This window comes from Pantherophis guttatus, chromosome 8 (assembly GCF_059756535.1).
Source record: "Pantherophis guttatus breed Tessera chromosome 8, ASM5975653v1, whole genome shotgun sequence".
NCBI lineage: Eukaryota > Metazoa > Chordata > Lepidosauria > Squamata > Colubridae > Pantherophis > Pantherophis guttatus.
Window position 1 is genome coordinate 42,365,147 of NC_142070.1, and position 23,540 is coordinate 42,388,686.

General features: G+C 40.9%; 1 long non-coding RNA gene across 1 annotated transcript in view; it reads right to left on the reverse strand.

The window, feature by feature from the left end:
* Positions 1-19,599, reverse strand: part of LOC117680236 (uncharacterized) — a 61,885-nt gene extending 42,286 nt beyond the window's left edge. Inside the window, exon 1 of the long non-coding RNA XR_015729238.1 lies at positions 19,516-19,599. This is a non-coding gene — a long non-coding RNA (uncharacterized LOC117680236). The remainder of the gene's footprint in view (positions 1-19,515) is intronic.
* Positions 19,600-23,540: the final 3,941 nt, after the last annotated feature.

The following is a 23,540-nucleotide window of genomic DNA, read 5'->3' on the forward strand; positions in this document are numbered from 1 at the left end:
TCCTCTAATTGCTAGTTGGTGTTTGTGAATATGTTCCACTAGAAGACTATTTTAATAGAAACCATCTTAGACAAGCCAAGTCCAAAAACACTAGACAATTTTGGGAAGCCTGGCATTCTGACAAATTAGCCATAGACTTAGATATAAACAGCATCTATAGTGTGAAAGAGACAATCAACAAGTCAAAAGGGAAAAAAAAGATGAAAACACCTCCTCAACAGCAACCAACTTCCAGATGAGTATAGATTAACATCAAAATTAACATCAGACCAACAATCAAGAAGTAAACAATACCCGAATCAAGGAAGTGCCAAACAAGTTAACAGTAAACAGCCCAAACACAAAATCACCAAGACCATTCCCATCAACCACTAGAATATAAACTGGGAGCAAACCCCGCTTTCTACTAGCACTGATGTTACCTAGTTTGGGTAATGAAACATTTGCAAGAAAACAATCAAGCTCAGAGATCATCAAGGATCTTTCATGATATATTATGCAACCCCATCAGCAGGCCAATTAGTTAGGCTGTACTCACCTTCTGTACAGGTGGTCTGTACAAAGCTTCCGTAAACTTTGGTCTATAGTTTGTGAATGTTTATCACCACACCTATAATTATTACAGATTTAAGTTTATTCATGATGTTTATGATAACAGCATGGTATTTATGTTTCTATGATGTATAGTGCTAGGGTCATTTTGAAGTTTGTGATAATACAACAAAGATACAGTATATAAAATGAAATCTGTTAATGTTTTTACAAAATGTTGAATTCTGTATTAGGAATATAACTTTCTTGATAAGAATGATACCTACTGTGGCTTGCTGTAAGTGAAATAAGACCTGGAGAAAAAACATTGAATCTGCAACTATACAAACTCTTTGAGTGTTTTTCCCTTTAGAACATAGTAGCTGATGTTCTGAGTGTTTATTAGATGTTGATAGGTTAGAAATGCCTAAAGCAAATTTGCTGCATCAGTCAAAATAAAGGTTGCCTGGGTCACTTGAAACTAAATTCTTGAGAAGAAAATTGTACCCATATAGTAATGTGAAAAAAGGAATCTGTGTAGTAGCTGAATATCAGCATATGATTCAGACAAAGTATCTTTGTTTCTGACAGTGCTGAAATTTAGTTTGCCCACATTTTGTCTAATTCTGTTTGTTTCTTGCTGAACAGTCTCCCTTTTGACACATTTTGGCTTCAATAAGGCTGGAGGAACTGATAACACAATCGTGAAGTACCGGTTTCATCATATCTCATTAATGAAAGTTCTTACATTAAAAATAGAAAAGTTTGACCAGTTGCAAAGAGTTTCTAGATTTTTATAGCTGGTCAGCAGCAATGGGCCTATCAGAATCACTCACTTGTATCAGGGGAAAAAAGTCTCAAAAGTCTTCCAAACACTTTGTGAAAATTTATAAGCTAGATATAGAGTCCTATCTCAGATAAAACCATCATGAAGGGCCACCTAAAGCTAGTCGGTTTTCAGTCAGCAATCTGAGACCAGTGCCTTCAAGATAATTGAAAGAAGTAAAGCAAAAAATGACAACTTTAGAAGGAAGATTTTCTGCCACCTTGCAGAGTATAATTAGTTAACAAAACAATACGGAAAGAATTATAAAGAAATTCTTTAGCTTCCTGAAAATAAATGTAGAAAAACAGGAATGTCTTTTTTAGTGGAAGAAAACTTGAAAAAAAATCAAGGCAGATTTTGAGATATTTTTTGTTGTTCGTGAACAGATTTATACTTTGTGAACTTTATCTAGCTGTTTTGTAATGGTGTGAGAACTGATGGCAGTCATCCCAATGACTCAATACCATTCAAAATTTGTGGCAGTTAACTCTATAAATTAATTATTTTTTGCAATATTTCAGTCATTCAACTCATGGTTGTCACGAAGGAGCATTTTCAAGAGGCAACTGGACTTTCTCATTTTTCTTTGAAGAAATTTCGCTTCTCATCTAAAAAGTTTCTTCAGCTCTAACTGGATAGTGGGGAAATCTTTCGGCAGTTCCAAGAAGGTTCTACACCCATTTGCACTTTTCAAGTGACCCTGAGGACAGAGAAAAAGCTCCAAGTGTCTTCAATTACTCTCTAAAACAATGCAAATGACCAGCTGTCTGAAAGGAGTATAAATCCTATTCCCCACCATCCAGTCATAGCTGAAGAAGCTTCATGGATGAGAAGGGAAACATCTTAAAGAAAAACAAGAAAGTTCAGTTGCTTCTTGAAAAAGCACATTTGAGACAATATTTATGGACGTAGCTGCTTGTCTATAATGGTCCAAGAAAATTCCCAGATCACCATATGACATATATCATTATGTCCATGCTATAGTTATTATAGCATTATTCCAAGATTCATTTCATACCTGATGTTTTATACATGAATGTTGACAAAGAGAGAGAGAAAGGAGCTGATAAGAACAATTTAGGTTAAGAAACAAGAGCTAGGATAAAATGAATTTATCACCTGCTGGGAATGTGTAATCCACATAGCCTCTTTTTATTTTAAGTGGATTAAATGTGGATTTTAAGTGGACTTAAATGGTTTAACTAAACGTGTCATATGGAAGCTTCTTCAGCTCTAACTAGATGGTGGAGAAATTATGTGGGCATTTGTTAATCTAAACGTGTGTATTCATCTTAGAAGAGTGGGCAAATTTGGATTCTGAAAATATATTAAATGGTTGATTGTATTAAATACTACGTCATCTGTTTAATCCAAACTTTTTCATATTTTCCTGGTGTAGTATTTTTTTTCCTGTAGGCAGATGAACCAGTCCAACAAAGGTGTGAAAGTGAGCTACCAACTTTTATCTATGGGGCCCACATAAACCTCCAATGCATTCTTGTAAATAAAAATGATGTAAGAAGCTGTTTGCTGGTTTGCAGGTTATCAGAATCCAATTTTAGTTTTGCCTGAAGCTTTTTATTTTTGGGGGAAAAGAATAAGTAGGGCAAGGAGGCTGAGAAGCATGTGTCACACATTGTGATAATGGACATCATTATGCCCAAATTGACTTAGCAAAAGGCTTTATCCATCCTTTGTATTCAAACACACACATATACAGAGTGCTTTACCATTTACCGTATTTTTTGGAGTATAAGACACCTTTTCCCCTAAAAGGGGGTGAAAATTTAGGTGTCTCTTATACACCGAATGTACCCCTGCCCACCCACTGGCCCCCACCCTTTGGCCTCAGCCTTGCAGCAGTTACCTCCTTGCAAGCTAACAGCAAGAAAAAACAGCTCCTTTCAGCTTCAGCACAACCTAATTAGCACAAGTTGATTGGATTGGCCTCCCGACTCTCAGCTGATTTGCTCTCAGCTGTTTTATACAGGGCTCTGCTGCTTGCTGCAAAGAGGTAAATTCCTGGAGCAGATTTTTCCCCCCTTGTACTAATCAAACTATGCTGAAAACGAAAATGAAAGTAAAACAGGCCGTTTGCTGTTTGCTGCAACGAGGCAAAATTGCTCAGAGGCAGAGGGAGATTTCTTTTTCTTCTTTTCCTCACCAAAAAAGGTAGGTGCATCTTATACTCTGAAAAATACGGTACTTATAAATCATGAAAACCATAGATAGGCAAAGAAAAATGGTTAGATACCCTAACTAGAGTACACAGAAATAGGTCATGGCAGCAGCACATGTTTAATGAAAAGGTATAACATTTAGAATCTGTTTGTGATAAAACTGAGGGAAGAAAAATGGAACTGATTTTTATCTTCTTGGTAATAAATGAAATGGAAAAGAGTGCTTTGCTAGGCAACACCCTTTCTCATTAACACATATCAGCAAGCAGTTTTCTGTGGGACAGCTTGCTGATACATTTACATACTATTACATTGGTCATTAGACAACATTTGAATTCTAGAAAAATGTGAAAGAGATCATCACTATGTTAAAATGGCAGTGGGGTGATAATTAATGCAAACTCTCACTAGCAAACCTGAATTCTTCTGTTTGCCTCTGAATAATTTACCATCCTCCACAAAATGAGGTGAGAACAGTAGTAGGGATCCAGTTCTGCTGCTATAACATTTTGAATTTATGTAAATAAAAAGAATACTCATATAGTACTAAACTGAGATATGAGATCTGTTGAATATAGTGGAACCTGTATCTGTGAAAATATTTATGACTTTTCATAAGTAAACATTACAAACCTTTGTATCAGAGGTTTTCTGCTGAATTCTGAGCTTGGTTATTTGGTTTGAGACATTTCATTAACTAATTCACACTGGACTCACACTGATGATGTTACTGAACTGGGTAATGAAACGTCCACAAGCAAACAACCTAACTTGAACACCTAGAACCCCACAATTCAACCCTGAGCTACACATATTCTTTTCTATTGAAAGATTTATATGAAAGGTTTTCCACCAGTTCACCTTATGGCTAATCATTAAACTAGGATGATCTTGTAGCAGAATCTTTTCTAAGTGCTGCCTGTATGATATCCATACATTGTTGCTTTTAAATATTATTTGCTTTCTTTTGTCTGTTTTTGATCTGTGTTTTCAAAGGTTGCTGTTATCAAAAGCAATGAAACAAAATGATGAACCTGAGCAGCCAAGGAAAACAAGGCCAGTCTATTGTTGTCTTTAATTTCATACTATAAAAACTTCAGGACTTTTAAGCACCATTGGAGGATAACTTGTTTTTCTCTGAGTTTTATCTGAAATGACTATGAACAAAAATATCATCTGGTGCTTATAGCTGTAAAACAGAAGATATTCCCACTCAAAATGGTTTTATAAAGGCAGGATAAATTCAAAATGTTTCAGTTCTTTCTGAGATCAGATTATTTGGGGATTTTTTCCTCCTTATAAAAGAGTGACTGCCGATTAAAAGTAGGCAAGGATTTTCATGAAAGTCATACATGGAAATTATTTTCTTCTTATTTGTAAATTATATTTATTTATTACTGTACAACCCCCCCCCACCTTACTGCATTATTTTTTCTTTTCTTTTAATTACTAAGTAAAACAACTTCCTCAGTAAATTGTGCTATGTTGACAGTTCCAAGAAATTATTTTCTCATTTTGAAAAGGGGAGAAAATAAGGTCACCACTTACTTCAATTATTCTAGAAATGGTACTTCTTAATATAACAATTACGAAATTAAGAATACATAAGGTGCATTCTAGCTTTAATGTCTTTTGAGCACCCAAATTTTAACCCAATGGATTTGATTCTCTCAAAGTAATTTAGGTTACAGTTACAGTTCATGAGCATTTTTCAACAGGTGGTGCTGTCTACCCAACAACTACAAGGTCATGTCAGAAGCTTATAATCGTATTGTGTTTAGAAATATGTCTAATACCCCATATTAATTGAGACTATGCTTCTGCAGTTATTATATTCGCTGACAGACATTCTTTGCAAAATATGCAAGCTGAAAGCTTCAGAGGTAAATAAGCACTGAAGAAGAAGTTCTTCATTTTGTTACCTAATGGAGTAATCTGAGGGGTAACTGGAAACTTCAGATTTCCAAAACATTTGATCAGGTTGCTAATGTGTACATTACACTGGGATTGTATTAGGCCCATATCAAAAGATCTGTGCTGGGGGTTGCCATTTCTTTAACAGACACAATATAAGATGTTGATCTTCACCTTTACACATCCAATAGAGACTTTATAAGCAATTCTCCAAGATGCTTGTATTTTTAATATTCTATCTTGCTTGCTAATCTAAATCCTTAATCTATATATTAAATAAAACTGTCTATCTCTATCTTTAATTATTTAGCTTAATAGATCAAACCAAAAAGAAAAAAATATATAATACATGCATATATGTAGGTATTTAGGTTTTACATAAAAGTATTAATGTGCTTGTATAATGAATGGATGTTTAATGCATTTCATTATAATCATCCTTATGGATCCTACAACTGTAAGAAACTTTTCCTAACTTGCTCAATTACCGTAAGTAATATTGGTTCTTAAACATCTATATTGAAAAATACATGTCTTACCAATGTTATCTCTATAAATATTGCCAGTAGGTGAGAAAAGGTAAATTAATGTTTGTTCTTTAACATACAAAATAATAAAAACATAGCATTATAATTCACTAAGTAGACTGCTTAGACCACGGTAAAAAGCCCAACATCCATAAAAATAATGCCCAACATCCATATAATACAATGTTTTTTAAATTCAGTTTTAGATTCTGGATTAGCTCATAACATCAATTTAGCATGAGGAAAAAAGATCAGATTTTTCAGAAATAATAGACTGCATTATTCAAATGGATGTAGCAGTGATAGGAATGTGTAATCTAGTCTACTTTGAACAAAGAATAGTCCAGGTGTTCATGTTAATATTTCAGACAGTCCAGGATGGAGAATTTATATTGAGTATAGCCATTCCAAATTTTGTACTACAAGTTATACATAAGGTTACAATTTAAGATAACAGAAAACTGTTTTATTTTTAATTAGTAAATAATCCCCCATTTTTAATTGGTAAATAATCAAGCAAAAATGGTTATTGAAAGAGAAGATTCATGACAGCGAGCTATTGGTATGGTACAAAATTTTTGGAGACTTTCCCTTATTATTAAACCATGTGATTGTTGCCATTCCTTAAACAATCATACAGATTTAAGAACATTTGTGCTAGTTAAGTTTGCTGCACTCAGCAGTTATTTGATGGTAAATATCAAAATATTTTTTTCCATGAACATCTTTGCCTGTTTCTTATGCTATAGAACAGAGTTCCCCAGACTTTCTGGCTCTGGGGTGGGATACTTCTGTGTGAGTAGTGGGAAGCACATACGCCCAGCTTCATTTGCGTGAGCCCACTGCTCATGGAAATGGAGCATGTGCGCTTGCCATTTGGTGAAACCCATCAAATTTTGATTCTTTACTACTACTACTCATGTCCAGAATTATTTTTTTAATCTTATTAACAAAGTAGCAATTAATGATTGCTGTAAAGAATTTGTGACACAATAATTTTATCAATAAAATTTATTTACCTATTTGTTTGTTTGTTTATTTTTCATATTTCTAAACCACCCATCTCCCTCAAAGAGCAGCTTTGGGCAATCTACATTAATATAATAAATAATAAATATATAATATAATATAATATAATATAATATAATATAATATAATATAATATAATATAATATAATATAATATAATATAATATAATATAATATAATATAATATAATATAATATAATATAATAATATAATATAATATAATATAATATAATATATAATTAGTATAGTAATGTAATGTAATGTAATATATGGACCTATATTATGGACCTATATTATGGGTGCCAAGTGCGCAAGTTGAACCATTACTTCCATCTCACCAGTAAAGGGGGTAGACCATCGAGCCAAGCCGCTGTGAGAGGGCGGTATGATTTATTCTTCCTCCCCCCTTGGACTGTGTCGACCTGGAGACGGACTTGGCCTCTGTTGTGAGAGAACAGTGGACTGGGTCTTGAATCCTTTTGTGGCTCCTGTCTTTTTATGTTCTCCCTCGGACTTTTCTGTATGGACCCTTTAGGGGACGGTCACCCCATCCCTGTGGCAAGACGTACACAGCAGCGGAGCTTCTTGGTCTGCGAGATTCCCCCCTCTCGCAGGCTTGGCCCCCCACGTTATCGAGGGCCTACCTCGATGACGGATTTTGGAATCCCGAGAGGTGGCATGCCGCAAAGAGGGGGATGAGGGGTTTTTTAAAATTGTCTTTGTGTAAATTTTTAAGGGGTTTGGGGAGGGGGGTGGGGAGGGAGGCCAGTCTGGCTGTTAATGGTGCCATAGGGGGTACGGACTCTGGGGGAAAGGGGACTGTTAGAATGCCCTCTATTGAGGGCTTTTCCATCAATACGCTGAGTGGGAGGGGCAGGTATGGCGGGAGCAGGGGGCCGCATCATGTGGTGGGGGCACGCACTCGCTATCTCCGAGCGATTGCGTGCCCCGGTCCCCTTAGCTCTTCCCGTTCCTCAGGCTGCTTAGAGTCTCAGGGCCCGAGTTTCCGGCTGATGTTGTGTAATGCCAGGTCCGTAGTAAATAAAGCCCCCCTCATTTGTGATCTTATTCAGGAGGGGGGAGCGGACCTGGCAGGTATTACGGAGACCTGGTTGGGCCATGAGGGAGGGGTTCCCCTCGTGGAGATGTGCCCATCAGGCTTCCGTGCATTTCATCAGCCGAGAGCTCAGGGCAGGGGCGGGGGGTGGTGGCGGTCATTATAAGAGAGGGTCTTGATCCGAGGGAGACCACTGTGCCTCAGATAGCCGGATGTGAGTCCCTTTTCGTGAAGTGGGGTCGTGGGGTGCAGATGGGTCTGTTGATCACGTACCTGGCTCCCTGCCACGTGGCGACGACCCTGCCCGAACTCCTCAATGTTATAGCCGAGGTGGCGGCTGATACCCCCAGACTTCTGGTCATGGGGGATTTCAACTTGCCATCCATTGGTGAAACTTCTGAGGTAGCTCGGGAGTTCATGGCTTCCATGACGGCCATGGACCTGACCCAAGTAATTCACGGCCCTACTCACATGGGGGGACACACTCTGGACTTAGTTTTTGTCTCTGGTCAGTGGTTGAGTGGCCTTGATATAGGGGATATAGATACTGAACCCTTGTCATGGTCTGACCACTCGCTCCTTCGACTTGACTTTCTGACCGCCGCACCCCGTCGCAGGGAGGCGGAGCCGACCAGGTGGTTCCGCCCCAGGCGCCTGATGGATCCTGATAGGTTCCAGATGGAGCTTGGGCCATTTCCTGAAACTCTAGCTCACGACTCGGCTGATGACCTGGTGGCCGCCTGGGATAGTGCGGCTGCCGGGGCTTTGGACCGGGTCGTGCCTTTGCGGCCTCTGACCCGGCACCGAACTCACTTAGCTCCTTGGTTCTCCGAGGAGCTGAGAGAGATGAAGCGCCGGAAAAGACGTCTAGAGAGCGGTTGGAGGGCCAGTCGTTCCGAATCTGACTTGACACTGGTAAGGTCTCATATTAAGACCTACCTAGTGGCGATAAAAGCGGCGAAATCTAGCTATTTTGCTGCTCTTATCGCGTCATCAGATAACCGCCCAGCCGCCATGTTCAGGGTGACCCGCTCCCTTCTCCATCTGGGAGCGCGGGAGGACCCCTTGCAGGGCCGAGCTGAGGATTTTGTACAGTATCTGGATGATAAAATAACTCAGATTCGGGAAAACTTGGCCACTGACTGGGTTAGTTCAGACGAGATGACTGAGGCAGGCCTTGAGAATGTTATCTGGGAGGAGTTCGATCCTGTGGCTCCCGAGGACGTGGACAGGATCTTGGGACGGCTGAACGCCACCACATGTTTATTGGACCCGTGTCCCTCCTGGTTGGTGCTGGCTTCCCGGGAGGTTACACGAGGCTGGCTCCAGGGAATTATCAACGCTTCTTTGAGTGAGGGTGTCCTGCCGGCCGCCTTGAAAGAGGCGGTGGTGAGGCCTCTCCTCAAGAAGCCATCCCTGGATCCAGCTGTTTTGGCTAACTATCGTCCAGTCTCCAACCTTCGCTTTATTGCGAAGGTTGTTGAGAGTGTGGTGGCGCGACAGCTTCCACAGTACCTGGATGAAGCTGTCTATTTGGATCCGCTCCAGTCCAGTTTCAGACCTGGGTACAGCACGGAAACGGCATTGGTCGCATTGGTGGATGATCTCTGGAGGGCTCGGGATAGGGGTTACTCCTCTATCCTGGTCCTGTTAGACCTCTCAGCGGCTTTTGATACCATCGGCCATGGTATCATGTTGCGCCGGCTGGAGGGACTGGGAGTGGGGGGCACCGTTTTGCAGTGGTTGTCCTCCTATCTCTCCGACCGGTCGCAATCCGTGTTGACAGGGGGGCAGCGGTCGACCCTGAGGCGCCTTGTTTGTGGGGTGCCACAAGGGTCGGTCCTCTCGCCCCTCCTGTTCAACATTTATGTGAAGCCGCTGGGTGAGATCATCCGTGGTTTTGGGGTGGAGTTCCATCAGTACGCTGATGATACTCAGCTGTACATCTCCACCCCAGACCATCCCAACGATGCCTTGGAAGTGATGTCCCAGTGCCTGGAGGCCGTGCGGGTCTGGATGGGGAGAAACAGGCTTCGACTCAACCCTTCCAAGACCGAGTGGCTGTGGCTGCCGGCGTCCCGGTATAGCCAGCTGACACCATCGCTGGTTATTGGGGGTGAATCATTGGCCCCCACGGAAAGGGCCCGCAACTTGGGCGTCCTCCTGGATGCACGGCTGTCCTTAGAAGGGCATCTGACGGCCGTGGCCAGGGGGGCTTTTTATCAGGTTCGCCTGATACGCCAGTTGCGCCCCTTTCTGGATCGGGACTCCCTACGCACAGTCACTCAAGCACTCGTCACTTCTCGTCTGGACTATTGTAACGCTCTCTACATGGGGCTCCCCTTGGGGTACACCCGGAGGCTCCAACTGGTGCAGAATGCGGCCACGCGGGGGATTATGGGAGCGACTGGGCGCTCCCATGTGACTCCTCTCCTGCGCGAGCTGCATTGGCTTCCGGTGGACTTCCGGGTGCGCTTCAAGGTGTTGGTGACCACCTTTAAAGCGCTCCATGGCTTAGGGCTGGGGTACTTACGGGACCGCCTTCTGCCACCAATTGCCTCCCACCGGCCAGTTCGCTCCCACAGAGAGGGCCTCCTCAGGGTGCCGTCGGCTAGACAATGCCGGCTGGCGACCCCCAGGAGGAGAGCCTTCTCTGTGGTGGCACCTACCCTTTGGAACAATCTACCCCCAGAGATACGAGTGATCTCCGACCTCCGGACCTTTCGTTGGGCCCTAAAAACTCATCTCTTTCAGTTAGCCGGTCTCTCTTGATTTTATGATTTTATGGTTGGTTTTAAATTTTGATATGGATTTTAAATTGATAAATTTTAAACTATGGGCCAAATTTAATTATTTTAAATCTATTTTTAATCGTATTTATGTATAAATGTTTTTATTTTGGCTGTTCACCGCCCTGAGTCTGAAAGGAGAAGGGCGGTATAGAAATTCGAATAATAAATAATAAATAAATAAATATAAAATACATATAAAATGAACATTAAAATTTAATTGAATTAAAATTTAATTCAAATTAAGAATAAATTTATAGAATAAATAAACATCAAAAATCCTATGATGGCAGTTTAATGTTGGAGTATTACAAGTGAGGGTAGCTCTCAAAGGGCTAGCCATCCCCATCATTGTGTGGTCTTCTGTGCCCCTAATGCAAGGTTGCAGAGCTAAATTTTAATCCCTTTGTGGAAAGCCAAAAGACTGGGGGCTTCCTCACCTCTGGGGCCAGGGACTTTATAAATCCATCATGTAGTTTTTTGAGATTATAATATAGGTAAGAGTACACATTTAAAAAGTAGTCAATTATATATTCAGAATTACATATAATTCTCATCTTTAATGGCTGTAATAACTTTTTCTTCTTTTTCTACCTTGTCCACATCAAGTGATTTGCATGGTCCTTCATCTATCAACTTGATTAATTCATAATACTGAATATGAAAGGAACAATGTTATACAGCAAAGAAAAATCAAGAAAGAAAAGAAGCATGACTTGGGAGACACAGACTTGAGAGGGGAAAGTTGTATTATTATTTTAAATAAGCTATATTACATTTTTAAAAATGTAATGCTCTCAAGCTTATTTGTAAAGAAACACAGAATTCAGGAAATTCTTGTTGGTTTATCTGAATAAGAAGCATGCTAGCAGTCCTTCCTGTTCAGGAAAACCTACCAACCATCCTATAAGGACTAAACATTCTAAACTATCATGCAAAAAGTGTTCAACAGCTCATCACTTGGAGCACCTGTGCCAAATCTCCCAGGTCCTGAGTGCACAACTGTCACAACTGTCATCCTGCACTTCAGCCTCACTTTGCTAGATGCCAGCCTGCCATGGAGGAAGGAGGAAGTTGCTGGGAGGGGGAAACAGAAACTACTCAATGTGCTTTCCCATGACATTGGTTCAGCATCCCGAGGCCAGATGCCTGGGAGTAGAATGTAATGGTTCACCATCTAGTCTGCCGATGCAGGGACTGTATCAAAACAAGTCTTTTGAATATAATTGGACAATAGGGAGATAACAGAGGGGGGAGGGAAAGGGGAAGGAGAAAGTTAACTAGGAAACCTTCACAGGTATTTTTTTTTTGTTCTGGCTTTGCTGTACTGTATTGTAATCATTTGGCTTTTAGTAAAAGTATACCCTTGGCACAACGGTGGGTTCTACTTACCTTTACTACCGGTTCGCAACGGGATCGTGTGCGCATGCTTGCTTTGCTTGCGCACGCACCTTGCTTCTGCCCATGTGCAGATCGCTTCTGATGACATCAGGGTCAGTGGGTGGAGCCTTCCACCAGTTTTACTACCGGTTCTATAGAATTGGTCTGAACTGGGGCAACCCACCGCTGCCTTGGCAAAAATGAAGTTGAGAGTCTTTCTTTCTTAGGAGTCCAATCTGGGAAAGGTGTGACAATAACAAACATAACTTAGGTATATTTCCTTATTGGTGATCCTGGTAGCACCTTATTACATTGACTAGATCAGAACATACTCCTTATGTAGGCAGACAGCTAAGGATTTGGCCTGGTAATATAGGCTGCCTATGGATTTGGATTGTGTTCTTGGTTTCCAGGTCCTGATTGTGAATTACATCATGGGGAACGTTTCTGAATCTTTCTATGTCTTCAATTTTTTCTTGGGAGTCTTGATTGGATACACAGCACAACTAACTGGATATTTAACTCAAACTAAACCCAGGCTTTGGCCAAAACTCACCCTTTCCTGCCCCAGGGTGGACTGAGTTTGATTTTTGAATTCATCTCAGTATTGAAGTAGCTGATGAAGTTGTGTGAATAGCCCCACAGGCTTCATTTTAGCGTTGCCGCCAGCTTTTCAGCTAGAATTTAAGATGCTCTTTTGTTACGTGATGAGAGTAACATATGTGAAACTTGAATTTTCTTGTCACTTTTTCCCCCCCACATTCATTGATCCAGATACCTGTGTGCTATTGTTTGGTGTCATGCTACAAAGCGGTAACATTAGGGTTTCTGCAAAAATGAGATGTGATCAGGTGTGATCTCAGGAGAACAATGTAATTCTTTCTGTTTCTCCTGCAAAGATGATAGGAAATAGCTTGTCACTCAGTTTACATTGTCTCCTGGAATTCTGGAAGGTTTTCTATATCTCTTTGTTTATGTAAAGTGAAGCAAGCAAGCAAGCAAGCAAAGACCTTTTTGAAGAAAAGATGCAATTGATGGTCACATTGTAAATATTTGCTATTTCCTTCTTTTGAAGCCAGAGTTAATGATCCTATTCAGTAGGCACAGAGCTGCACAATAAATGAGATGGCCACTTTCATCATAGAGGTTTTGGATAAGATGGTTGGAATCCCTGCACTCACTATTCACAAACTGCACTGAACTGCCATGAGAATGATTTTTGAGCCAAAATAATAGAATTGTAGTCTACAAGCAAAAAAAAAAAAAAAAGGTGTAATGAGATTTGTGTGCTCATGATAGTTTATGCAAAGGGCAAGAAGACCTGCCTTAATTAGATTTTTAACAGTTGGGAGTCAGATAATTCATAATGGTGCATGGGGGGTGTGCATTTTAGTTTTTTGTTAGGTAGAATTATGCATCTATCTGGGGAAAATAATGGCAAATGCTAATCCTTATGGAAAATTATCTATCATATGATTTCACACAGAGTCTAGCAGAAATAGAAAATGTCAAAGAGAAAAAGAGAAACATACATGTAATAAGAAATGAGTGAATAAAATGACCATCTATCAAATGGTAGCTACATGCAGAGCCTATAATCACATACATTGCTTGTTTTATTCCAGCTGGTAAAGGGAAGAATCCTATCATTCTCCCAGTTTCTAATTTTCTAATGAACTGTAGTTATAGTTGTCTGATTTTTCTTACCACTTCAGGATTAATAGAACAGTATCATTGACCAGTTTATGAAGCGGCTAATTACATTTTATTCCTACCTGGCTAACAATAGTCTCTACTTGCATCATGTTATGTTATGTCTGCCAAATCTCCACATGCAAGCAGAAAGACTTACATTTTCCTCCATATTTTCCTAGTCTGGAAATATAGGCTGCAAATGCAAAACTTCTACACTTGTCATGTGGAAGAGAGCTGATCCCAAAAATGGTGCTGCTGACCTGACCTGTTCTCCAAATATTATTTACTTTTCTAGACTAGAGTATGTCATGATTATTTATTATTTATTTCCTTTTTTATTATTTATTTCGTGATTATCCATCCAATAAGCCCAGAAGACATTTTACATTGAGGGGGGATTGGAAGAGGAATTTGCTTCTGTGCATGCCCCAGCCTTTTCCTGAAAGTCCGAAGAGACCAGGAACTGGAAGCACCAAGGCCAGTTACCACATATTGGCCCAGCTCCATTTTTAGTGGCCAGTAATATTTTCGTAGCATTCTCTGCCCCCCTTATAACTGTGGTTTCCTTGAAAATCTGTAGAGACAAATATGGAAAGACATAAAGAAAAATGCCCTCAGCCCACACCTTGTCTTATCACATTCTTTCAATGTTTCCTTCTCTGGAGTTTTCTTCAGACATCTGCTACAAGCTTGTCACCTGCTTTGCTCCTAATGAGTCTCACTATATTCAGCACAGAACTTTTGTTGCTGTTTCTGGGACCCTCTGATTGCTCAATTTAGCCACTTTCTCTAAAAGTTGTGAAATAAACCTGAAAGCTTTCTAATATACGCCTTCAAATGCATCTTATAAACCAATAGAAAAGAGTTGTATAGAAATAGGTAGGCATACTCATTGATGACAGGACCATATTTTTTCATGTTTCATTAAGGACTTTGCATGTTTAATCAGTATATTGTACTGGAGAAATACGCTAAAAATGATTCCAGAGGCAATGGATTGCTTTGGGATTAATGGCAGAGAATAATTCACCAACTGCATTTTTCTTGAACATATTAATGAAACTGAAGTACATTACATTCTGCTTATGAATAGCAGTCCATGTCTCCTAGTCAAGAATTACAGATTATTATTTTCTTGCTTTATAGTTATATATATTCTGAGTTTTAATTTATTATGAGTACATAGCATTATAATTATATCAGCTTTACAGATATAATCTTTCTTTCCTGCCTACTGCTTTTATATATTTCTCTTAGATACATGATTTATAATGTTGAATGGTTTAAGTAGAGAGCTGGTTGAGAGAGTAAACTGAAAATATTTGCAGTTCTTCCAATCCAAATAAATATCACTATGAAAATAATTTTGGTAACTCTGTGTGCGCACGTGTATATATGGTATATATCTATCTATACTAGTCTCCCTTTATTTCTTTATCAGCGAAATATAAATTTTATATACATATACATACATACTTTCAAGTCACTTCCACCCACTGCAGGGAGACGGAACCAACCAAATGGTTCCGTCCCAGGCACCTGATGGACCCCAAAAGGTTCCTGACGGAGCTTGGGCCATTTCCTGAGACTCTGGCTCACGACTCCACTGAGGACCTGGTGGTCACCTGGGACAGGGTGGCTACTGGGGCCTTGGACCGCGTCGTGCCTTTGCGGCCTCTGACCCGATGCCGATTGCGTCTAGCTCCTTGGTTTTCCGAGGAGCTGAGAGAGATGAAGCGTCGGAAAAGACACCTGGAGAGCGATTGGAGGACAAGCTGATCTGAATCTGACCGAACACAGGTGAGATCTTATATTAAGACCTACCTAGTGGCGATAAGAGCAGCGAAGTCTAGCTACTTCTCTGCTCTTATTGCATCTGCAGAGAACCGCCCAGCCGCGCTGTTCAGGGTGACCCGCTCCCTACTTCAGGTCGGGGTACGGGAAGATCCCTTACAGGGTCGAGCTGAGGATTTTGTACAATTCCTGCATAATAAAGTCACTCAGATTCGGGAAGTCCTGGACTCTGATTGGGTAGATCCAGGGCAGGAGACGGGGTCAGGTCTTGAGAGCATTATCTGGGAAGAGTTTGACTCTGTGGCTCCTGAGGACGTGGACAGGATTCTGGGCAAACTTAATGCTGCCACATGTTTATTGGACCTGTGTCCCTCCTGGTTGGTACTGGCCTCCCGAGAGGTTACACGAGGCTGGCTCCAGGGAATTATAAATGCTTGTCTGAGTGAGGGTGTCTTTCCCACTGCCTTCAAAGAGGTGGTTGTGAAGCCCTTCCTCAAGAAGCCTTCCCTGGACCCGACTATATTATCAAATTATCGTCCAGTCTCCAATCTTCGCTTTGTTGCGAAGGTTGTTGAGAGTGTGGTGGCGCGACAACTATCCCGATACCTGGATGAAATTGTCTATCTGGATCTGTTCCAGTCGGGCTTCAGGTCACGATACAGCACAGAAATGGCATTGGTCGCGTCGGTGGATGATCTCTGGAGGGCTCGGGGTAGAGGTTGCTCCTCTATCCTGGTCCTATTAGGTCTCTCAGCGGCTTTTGATACCATCGACCATGGTATCTTAGTGCACCGGCTGGAGGGGTTAGGAATAGGGGGCACTGTGCTTCGGTGGTTCTCCTCCTTCCTCTCTGACCGTTCGCAGTTTGTGTTGGCAGGGGGGCAGAGGTCGACCTCGAGGCACCTTATTTGTGGGGTGCCTCAAGGGTCAGTCCTCTCACCCCTTCTGTTCAACATTTATGTAAAACCGCTAGGCGAGATCATCCGTGGTTTCGCGGTGAGTGTTCATCAGTATGCTGATGACACACAGCTATACATCTCCACCCCAGACCACCCCAATGATGCCCTTGCTGTGATGTCCTGTTGCCTGGAGGCCGTGCGGATCTGGATGGGGAGAAACAAGCTCAGACTCAACCCCTCCAAGACCGAGTGGCTGTGGCTTCTGGTGTCCCGGTATAGTTAGCTGGTACCATCACTGACAATTGGGAATGAGATCTTGCTCCCCACAGAGAGGGCCCGCAACTTGGGTGTCCTCCTGGATTCACAGCTATCTTTAGAAGATCATTTGATGGCCGTGGCCAGGGGTGCCTTTTATCAGATTTACCTGATCCGCCAGTTGCATCCCTTTCTGGATCGGGACGCCTTGTGCACGGTCACTCATGCCCTAGTTACCTCCCTTATGGACTACTGTAATGCTCTCTACATGGGGCTTCCCTTGAAAAGCACCCGGAGGCTCCAACTGGTCCAGAATGTAGCTGCGCAGGTGATTATGGGCATAGCTCATTGCGCCCATGTAACACTTCTTCTTTGCGAGCTGCACTGGCTCCCAGTGGTCTTCCGGGTGTGATTCAAGGTGTTAGTTATCACCTTTAAAGCGCTCCATGGCTTAGGACCTGGGTACCTACGAGACCGTCTTTTGCCACCAATAGCCTCCCACCGACCAGTTCGTTCTCACAGGGAGGGACTACTCAGGGTACTGTCAGTCAAATTATGCTGACTGGCGACTCCCAGGGGGAGGGCCTTCTCTGTGAGGGTTCCAACCCTTTGGAATGAACTGCCCCCTGAGATATGAAATATCCCTGATCTCCATGCTTTCCGCTGTGCCCTCAAAACCCTGATGTTCCAACAAGCGGGGCTAAACACATGAACATGTGAATGTTTTTAAAATGTTATCTAATTTTAGGTTCTATTTAATTGGGCCAAACTATGTTATAATAATAATTTTAATTAGCAATTTTATGATGTTTGTGTATCTATAGTTTACTTGACTGTACACCGCCTTGAGTCCTACGGGAGAAAGGCATATATATATATATATGCATATTCTTTCTAGCCAGGTTTTACCTACGTAAACTAAGTTGTTTTTCAGCTCTGGTTGTGTGAAATCTCATTCACAAGCTTCAGGGCTTTTTGTTTCTTGCTGACAAACAGCAACTCTGTGCTGCTCTTTGGGAGACTCAGATAGCTAGAGAACAACACAGAGTTGCAGTTTGTCAACAGAGAAAAAAAGCCCTGAAGCTTGTGAATGAGATTTCACACAACCAGAGCTGAAAAACAACTTAGTTTACGTAGGTAAAACCTGGCTAGAAAGAATATGCACATAAAAGCCAGGTTTTACCTACATAAGCTAAGATGTTCTACAGCCCTGGTTCTGTGAAATCTCATTCACAAGTTTCTGGGCTTTTTGTTTCTTGCTGACAAACAGCAACTCTGTGCTGCTCTTTGGGAGACTCAGATAGCTATTTCTGCCTCATAAGGTGTCATCAGTGAGCCACAACAGCAACTTGTTTGTCAGCAAGAAACAAAAAGCCCAGAAACTTGTGAATGAGATTTCACAGAACCAGGGCTGTAGAACATCTTAGCTTACGTAGGTAAAACCTGGCTATTTCTTTGGAATCCATTGGATGACATCCAGGAAGGGAAGTTGGTTGTTCTCTTCTGTTTCCATGGTAAACTGTATTTTGGGGTGTAGGCTGTTGAGATGTGTAAGGAAGTTGTCCAGTTTTTCTTTCCCATGTGGCCAGATTATGAAGGTGTCATCTACATATCTGAGCCAGAGTTGTTTGTGTTTGAGTTTGTGATCACAAACAGAAGAGAACAACCAACTTCCCTTCCTGGATATCTTAGTCTACAGGAAATCTAATGGCTCCCTAGGACACACCATCTACCAGAAGAAAACACACACAAACCGCTATCTGCATGCACTCTCACACCACCACCCAGCACAGATCAACTCCGTAGCCAAGACACTCATCTCCAGAACAAAACGCTTAGCTGACGAACAACACCTAAAAACCGAACTACACACTCTCACTAACGTATTAACATCCAATGGATTCCAAAGAAATAAGATTACCAACCTAATCCAAAAAGAAACCCCCACTAAAATCCAAGACAGAGAACAAGAAAACGGCAAAGCCCTCCTCCCATACATAAAAGGCACCACAGATAGAATCAGCAAGATCCTCCACAAACACAACATCAAGACAGCATTCTGCACAAACCGAAAAATATCCACCATCCTAAGAAACTCCAAAGACAAAATTGAGTTAGAAAATCAAGGAGTATATGAAATCCCATGCACCGCCTGCCCCACCACATACATCGGACAAACCAACAGAAGAATAAGTGCACACATTGAAGAACACAAGAACTCAGTCAAAAAAGAGGAACCAACTTCTTCCCTGGTCCAACACCTCAAAGCCACAGGACATGATATTGACTTTAAAAAGACCAGAACTATCGCCAAAACGAACACTTTAACAACAGAATAATCAGAGAAGCCATCGAGATAGAAAAACGTCCACACAGCATGAATAAACGAGATGATACCTCCCGCCTACCAGCCATTTGGAAACCCGCCCTTATTGACAAACGAGTCCCTAACACAAAGAATGACACCAGACCCACACTCACGAGAGCCACACAGGATGTAAGACCACACATCCATGCAGAAAGCAGACTCAAATCCACACTGAGGATGAGGCACAACGGCGGACCAGAAGCCAGACCACAGCTGCATCATTAGTCCCTTTAAACCCCTCCAATCCATACATGAAGCAGACTGACACCCACCACGAAGAGGTAGCACGGCCACGAACACGAAGCCAAACAACAGCAACACAGCTCACCAGCTCAAATCCCCCAGCTACTCAGACTAACCTGAGCACAACCAAGCCCCCACCTAAACAGAACACACACCCATCCAATCAGAGCACAGCCAACCCCCCCATTCAATCAGAACACACCTCCACCCAATCAGAACACAGCCAAGCTCCCACCCGATCAGTTCACACCCCACTGGCAGTTAAAAGGAAGAAACAGCTTTACTGCTTGGTGATCTCTTCAGTTTGCTAGACATTCTAAGCAGGCCTTAAACACAACTGAGAATTCTCACTTGAGCTTACTGTATCATCATGGTAGATATCTCCAGGGTGTATTGCAGAGCAAGGGGTTGGAAAGAGGACATCACATGGGAGAAAAAGTACCTTGTTTAGGAAATTGCTGGAGTTATTGGCTACCTGTTGTGAGCAAATGCCAGACACTCTAACAGTGTCAAAACTGCCTTCCAGCTTTTTTTTTTTTTTTTTTTTTTTTTGATTTATATGCCGCCCTTCTCCGGAGACTCAGGGCAGCTTACAATGCGTTAAGCAATAGCCTTCATTCTTTTGTATGTTTATACAAAGTCAGCTTATTGCCCCCACAAACTGGGTCCTCATTTCACCTACCTTAGAAAGGATGGAAGGCTGAGTCAACCTTGAGCCTTGGAGAGATTCGAACCAGCAGAAATTGCAGGCAGCTGTGTTAATTACAGGGTGCACTAAACCCCTGTGCTATCAAGGCTCTTTTCTTTTGGAATCTCACCTCTGGGTGCTGTCGGCCAAACAATGTCGACTGGCGGCCCCCAGGGGATAGCCTTCTCTGTGGGGGCACCTACTATCTGGAATGGGCTCCCCCCGGAGATACGGAGGATCCTGGATCTGCGCACCTTCCATCTTTTTATTTCACCAGGCGGGCCTGGCCTAATTTTCTCCCTCTTTTTAAATAATTTTTAATATTTTTAATATTTTTAATATTCAAAGTTTAATTTGTTTTAAATTGATTGGGGTTTTAATCTGTTTGGGCCAAACTATTTAATTTGATTTTATTTCTGCTTTTTAAATTTTGTATGTATGTATTTTATTGTTGGCTGTTCACCGCCCTGAGTCCTTTGGGAGTAGGGCGGTATATAAATCAAATAAAAGTAAAGTAAAGTAATATTTGGATGAGACACCATTAGAAAAGCCCGGGACTTTAGTCTAAACAGGTAAATTGGAAAAAATATCCTGGAAGAAGGCAATGGTTTAGTATTTAAAATTCTAGACTAGAACTAAATAAATCCTGGATCAAGTCCACCTTTAGTTTAGAAGGTCATTGGGTAACTTTGGGACAGTTAGTCCAACAAAATTACAGAGTTGTGGGAAAATTGAACTAGTAGTCTAACTCTTGAAGAAATGTTAAGAAGTCTCAGTGTTACTGTCATGAAAATTACATGGCTGTATCTGTGCAATGACTCCAGAATGAACTTGATCTTGGAGAGGTCTTTATTTTTAAACAAATTGAAAGTTTGCTGACCCTAATACTGTACTCAATTTCAACTTACATTTAAATTTCAAGGTGTTTTGTGTGTGTGTGTGGATCTTATGATTCTATGGAAGTTCATACTGCAATAAACTAGAAGGAAGTCTTCTACTTGACTTGACTTCTTTGATCAGTAAATCTTTAGTTTAATCACCAATAAGAGAACAAATGCTATGCTTTAGGTTGGAAGGAAATATGAAAGAGAACAATTTCTGTGTGATTCATTTGTCTTTTTCTTGATGTTGAACTAGCAACCATTTTAGTTTTTATTTCTTGACAAATGGCAAGTAACAGAGCAATCACGAACTCCCTAAAAGCCTTCCATATAAATTAGAATGGACTGTAGGCATCTCTGGTGGTAAAATGCTTCTTTAGTGGCAGAAAATAAGGGCCACTCAGGCCCAATAAAGATCCCCAAACAGTTAATTCCAAAAGTAGGCAGAGGGATCAGTTTCATTCCACAGAAAAGTAGCAGAGGATCTTAGTAACATAGCTTGGTTAGTTATTTCTTTCCTGTTAATATAATGTTATATAATTAAAAACAGAAACAAAATCCCAATCAGCTAACCAATCCCCATCTTTCCTACTCTTGCTAGCAGAAGTCGCCCAAGCTTAGTTTTCTTAGTTCTAGGAAACTTCCTTCATAGATGAGCCTGTCAGGTGCAGGAATAGTCTGAAAGTTATAATCTGAGCTTCTAATAATCAATTGTTAGAAGTTTGCCTTGTTTTTAAATTATTAAGATTTAAGTTTACCTTGTAAACTCATCCATGCAAGTTTGTAATTTGTTCTTTGAGAACAAATTACACAAAGAAAACAAAAGTTATAGTGGAATGGATATCAGATGCAGAATTGCCTTTTTTGGTGCTGGCATCAGGAATCCATTTCCTCTTGCAGCTGTAAGGCTGCTTTTATATTTACGAGCACTTGGTGAGCACTCTGACAGGTTTATTATTTGTTGGCTTTCTCCAGCATCGCACAATAAAAATTGTTTTAAAGAGTACTCTGAAGTCTAGATGGCTACCACTGTATCAAACCCAATCAATCTGCTAATGTATTTTGCTTCATTGATTGACAGCTGTTGCCATGGTTTGGCATTTCACAGAAGGAGAACAAGACTGGATGGTTATGATTAATCCTTTCTGTCTCCTTTGAGCAGCAGTTTGCACCATTACCTGCATTTCTAGCTGCAGATTTTGATGCTCAGGACTGCTTTGACACTAACAGTGAATCTACCATGTACATTTCACTCTGCAAATATGTTTCATTATGTTGGTCCAGAAAGCTCCTGCTGAGATGCAATGGACTAAGATACAAATAGGGTTAATATTGCTCCAGTTTATGTTAGAAATAGGCACGGCTAATATTCCACATATTGGAAAACAATGTCTCTTGTCTATTGCTATGAACTTTCATAGGTTTGATCAGATTTCATCAAGGATTGGAGCTGGGTTCTGACTTGATTTACATATTGTGCTAAGACTTAAGTGGCTTATTGTGAGCCATATGATTTGCACCTTTGCTTCTAATACTGGAGTGATATGCTTTTTCTTAACAATTTCTGCAGGCGTCCACAACATCCTGACTTGAAATCTTGCTTACAATCTCCAATCCTTGCAGTAGATGAGACTGAAATGTGACATGTGTTCAGTGTTCTGATAGACCTTAAGATTTTTTTCCTCACATACTGCAATGAATGCTAGTATAGTAGTAAAAGGATTGAAGAGGAAGAATAAAATCTTCTCTTCTTATTTCATTTTTTAAAATAATTTTATTGAATCAATTTTTAACAAAGTAAAGCATAAATAAAATAATGATAATAAAGACAAATAGTGTAAAGAGAAAAGAGAAAAAGAAATATAAAATGGAAGAAAGAAATAAAGCAATAAAGAGAAAGAAAAGTAAATAAAAAGAAAAAAAAGAAAGAAGCATCTTCCAATCTTCTTGACAGTAGTTATAAATACCTTTATATATTGTCTTCTCTCTCTAAAGTTACAGCATTATTTCTTCTTTCAATGAGCTATCCTTTTTTTAACTTCAAATCACAAACCATAAGTCACAAGTTCATTTTTCTTTTATTTCAGGAAAAAGTTCATAAAGGGTTTCCAGTCATCTTATTTCCCTTAAAGTTAATGTAAAGGCAAGCATTTGATTGAAGGCAAGGTGGCTTACAATAGACAAAAACATCAATAAAACATTAAAACAATAGAGACATTACATTTGAATTAAAATGGAGACATGGAGAGGAAGGGAGCAGGGTGCACATGGGAAGGATGTGGGATTTTTATCTAATTGATTAACCACCTCCAGAATGACATGCCCCCATTTGAGGCCTGGCCAGTTGGTAGAACCATGTCTTCATGCCCTTTCAGAAGATCAAAATAGTGAGTGCAAAGGGGGCATGATGTTCCAGAGGGCAGAAGCCATGGCAGAAAATGCTCTTTGCCTGGACCCCACCAGCTGGAATTCCTTGACTGATGGA